At 34.5% G+C, this 4,692-nt stretch overlaps 1 pseudogene; it reads left to right on the top strand.

Moving 5' to 3' along the window:
• Positions 1 to 1,414: 1,414 nt before the first annotated feature.
• The window catches only part of LOC102578971 (putative methylesterase 13, chloroplastic), a 12,059-nt pseudogene continuing 8,781 nt past the window's right edge, over positions 1,415 to 4,692 (top strand).

The raw sequence follows: 4,692 nt of genomic DNA, 5'->3' as shown, positions 1-4,692 counted from the left end.
CCGGATCAGCATCCTGCACGCCGTTGATCCAGCTGAGCACTCCAGAGTCAGTGGTGAGCCTCCTTATTTCCCGAAGGACTCGGTTATTTTGTGTTCCTAGTTTTGTTTTGTTAGGATGTTGCGGGGTCTGTCCCAACATCCATCTCAGTATTTTAGAGGCTTCATAGACAGTCAGTCAGTTAGTTTTGAGTCTCCCATCTATGTATATATGTAAATATCCTATTTTGAGACACGAGTTGCCTTTTGGCATGTTATGCATCAGTTAAGTTGTTTTATAACCTTGCATGGTATTGAGTTATTCTGTTAAGTTAGGTTTCCGCTGAGTTAAGAAAGCCAGGCCAAGGGTTCGCTTGGGGCCAACAATGGTCTCCGAGTGCCGGTCCCGCCCAGGGTGTAGGCTCGGGGCGTGACACAAGCTATCTAAAATAAACCTATATTAATAGATATTAATTTTTAAGGCTCAAACTTTAATACTTTATTAGATTATACAATGGGCTATTTTAATGATTGTATATCTATGTATAATATATTGATATGTGAGTCCACAAAATAGAAATTATTAACATGTATATGTACCATATTTTAAACGATAGGTATATCAACTCTAAATCGCAATGTTGAGGGATACATTTGTCTTTTTTCCCCAATTTTTAATATTAAGGATTTGTTAAATCCTATACATTGGAATTGCTTGTTTAGTGAAAACTCACCAAAAAATATTATTTAGTTGCCAAAATTCATAGTAGAGCCAACCTTAAATTTACGCGTTCGTTCAAACCTTGTATTCATATTTTTAAAATTCTCTTAATATACACATAAATAATATAATTAAACCTAATAAGCAAAAAATATTGTAGTTTAGAACCTATAAACTAAAAATCCTGACTCCACTTCTGGTCTCAACAATACGCATAAAGATTTGTGTTTGGGCTCAAGTTTCGCTGGTAGCAAAAGAATATGCAGATTATCAGTATTGCACTTCATCTCATTCTCCACAAATGAGTTATCTTGAGATTGTCCACACTTATTCTTCGATTGTTTGGCTGATAACTTTTGTTGTAATTATTTGGCCTTCTCAAGGTACACAACTTGAAAATTTAGAGACCAAACACTTTGTTCTTGTCAATGGAGGCAGTTTTGGTGTTTGGTGTTGGTACAAAACTGCAACACTACTCAAAGAAACATGATATCAAGTTGATGTCATAGACTTAACTAGTTCTGGTGCTTATTCTTTTGACTCCAATAACATTACTACGTTATCCGAATATGTGAAACCCTTAACTGATTTCCTTGCCAAGCTCCCAGATGGCAATAAGGTTCGACAAAATGTACCTTGACTCATTCAAAATAAGAATGTGAATTGGTGCTTTCTCAAACTTAAATGTTAAAAGACATGTAAATTGGTTCTTTCGTGATGCATGTCATCTTAGTTGGCCACGATATTAGAGGTGATTATGTTTCTTATGCAACGGATGTGCATCGATCAAAAGTATCTAAGACGGTTTTCATTGATGCAGCAATGTTGAAGAATGGAAAAAGTGTACTCGATATATTTACAATGCAGGTATGGTTACTAATTTCGTGGCCTAGTAACTACTATAGTAACTCAATGAACATGACAAATTGACAGCATATTTAATTGCTTATGTCTATGCAGATTGGCTCGAACGATTTTTGTCAACATTCTCAAAAGTTTCTTTATGCAAATGGCAAGTATCATCCTCAGTCTGCAATTGATTTCGACAAATCATTGTTGAAAGTTGGCATGTTCAATCAATCAACTGCTAAGGTATATGTATTGTAGAACAGAGTTCTATGTTCAAAATAGTTTTTTTTGTAGTAGAGAAATCCATTTTTGACACTTTTTCGATTTCAAGATGTTGAATTGGCATCAGTAGTACTAAGGCCAGTCCCTTTTGCACCATTGTCAGAGAAGTTTTCCCTATCTGCAACAAATTATGGTTCTATCCCGAGATTCTTCGTGAAAACGCTAGAAGATTTTGCTATTGCACAGTCCCTGTTGAAGGCGATGATATATTAGAATTCACCTCAATAAGTTATCTAGATGAAAGGCTCTGATCATTCACCAATTATGTTGAAACCTCAAACAGTACACAAGATTTTGCCGAAAATTTCAAAGGTTCCTGTAAAATGTACTCTGATAAATCATCTAGCAAAAATTGACCTCCAACACATATGATATTTTTTCAAGAGAATGTACTTCATATATACATGTATAATCAATCATTAGTCATTACAAGGAGGCTATCTGTGCGTTAAAATGTAGGACTCAATGTGTTTACTTATTCAATTTAATACAAACTTAAGTGTCTACTTGTATAAATACAGAGTTGAAGGACATAGATACTAGCTTAGATCAAATTAAACGACATATTTATATATTATGTTAAACTTCTACTATTAATTGTTGGAAAAGGCAAGCACAAAATAAATGTGCACAACAGGGCAATGACGGAAAAAAAACCAAGTCCAAATTTTCCCTTTCTATTTGAACCAAGAGAAGATAAAATAATGCAAGAAAAAACATTGTTTGGGGCAACAAACTAATCAACCAAGCAAGAAAAATTATTCAACACAAGAGACACCAAGTTTAACGTGAAAAACTTTTTCAGTGTGAAGAGTAAAAATCACAAGGCCAAAGATCCACTAAAAATAAACAAGAGCTACAAAAGTGTTTTCCAAAATGGCCACCAACAAAATGTCAAACAATGAGCAGCACAACTACAATATAGCACCAAAAAAACTAGAGAAATAAAAGGAGTAAAATCACCAAAATGCAGCTATTGTTCACGAGCTAAAATCTGGAGCTACAAGACTCCAAATCACCCTCTCTTAGTTCTCAATCAAAGATTTAGTTAAAAGGAACAAGTTGTCCAAAAATCAGCTCAATTGGACAAGATACAAAACGGGAATCGCGATTTGAAATTGGTTGCTACGATTTGTGCGAAAATCTGCATTCTTTCACTTTTCTCTCTATATGACTGCTGATCAATCTCTTGTGATACTTCAAAATAAGACCTAAAATAAAGTCTAACATATGCACCATAATATTGGGCTTATGGGCAAAGTGAGCTAATTTAAATTGGGTTTAAATTTATCCATAAAGGAAAGGAAAGCGATCCAAATCTTTGGACTTTTATCTATCCACTTAGGAAGGGAAAAAGATCCAAATCCAACAGCGATAACATTCATGACAACAAACTATTTCTTGAAAATTTGAAATATTGTAGAGGAAGTAATATTTGAAATATTGGAAATTTTAGTAATTCAAACCTAAACTAGTGAAATTTATGTAGTTTATTTGCCCAATATTAAAAGCATATGTATGAACTAATAGGGTAATGAATGATAAAATTAAATTCTTAACAATAAAAAGATAAATATGACCTTTTTTCCAGTATCCTCTTTTGTTCTATTTTCACGATCTCTTATACAAAAACTACATATTAGGTGTCCGTGCCAGCATGGGCCTAATATATGTGACTTGTTTGTCTCAATTTATGTGATACATATGAAATTTGGAGAGCCAATTAACTTTTTGTATGTTTTTCAAAAATATTTTAAATTGTTAATTTGTTATGATTTATAGTTTTTTTTCGTCATTTTCGAATAATATATGTTACTCCTTTTGTTCCAATTTATGTGACACATATGGAATTAAAAGAGTCAACCAAACTTCATATATGTCACGACCCAGACCATCGTGATTGACACCCACACTAACCCTCCGGTGGGAGAATCATTACTACAATCCAAAATAAACAACTCAACCAAAAACTAAGGCATTTAAAGATAGGGAAGCAGGTTTAAATGACCAAAAGAAATATGGAGTTCCCATAAACTCTAAAGGTTTAAACAAATAACTTAACCAAACTAATGTGGACGTCTTAACCCTTAGAACCTGAATGTCAATGTACCAAAACTCTACTAACGACAAGTCTAAGAACAAGGGGTACAACCCCGAAACTAAACAAACACCTTAAACAAATAGTCTAAGTCCGAAAAAGAGTGGACGTAAACAAGAAATATCCATGGCAGCCTGAAAGAACTGGCTAACCCTTGAATCCGATCACGCTCAATAGTCACCTAGCTGAGGTCTATCAATAGCCGCCTGAAGATGCCCTGTACTCAACAAAGAACAAGCAAGTGCAGTATCAGTACACGACCACAATGTACTGGTAGGATCACGCGGCTATCCCATTAAGTGAAACATATGCAAGTAACCACAACATTATAAAACATGCATATACCAAACATATACAATATTAGTCATCTTTTCAGGATCAATGTATCGTTCCACGTTCTCAATAATACACATTGATTATCATTTTAGAGAAACAACCAGTCTTTCAACCTCAATCACCATTAGATATGAACGTAATCATCAGAAGTAGATTACACAACACAATTCAATGGTCCTCTCACGGAACCCAATTCAATGGTCCTCTCATGGAACCCAAAATCAAATTGTTAGTGTACCGATTCGTGGTACCCGATCCAATGTTTATACCAAAACGTGGCAACCGATCCCATATTTATGCCGGATTGTGACAACCGATCCAAGTTAGTGTGTCAAAATGTAACACCTGATCCATTCAACAAACCACAATCGCAATCATAATGTATATTCTCACAATCATACAACAAGAGGTGATTCATGGCATACAATTA

Source organism: Solanum tuberosum, unplaced genomic scaffold, assembly GCF_000226075.1.
Source record: "Solanum tuberosum cultivar DM 1-3 516 R44 unplaced genomic scaffold, SolTub_3.0 scf00622, whole genome shotgun sequence".
Lineage (NCBI taxonomy): Eukaryota > Viridiplantae > Streptophyta > Magnoliopsida > Solanales > Solanaceae > Solanum > Solanum tuberosum.
The sequence above is the reverse complement of the archived record's forward strand: the minus strand, read 5'-3'. Positions and strand labels throughout refer to the sequence as shown.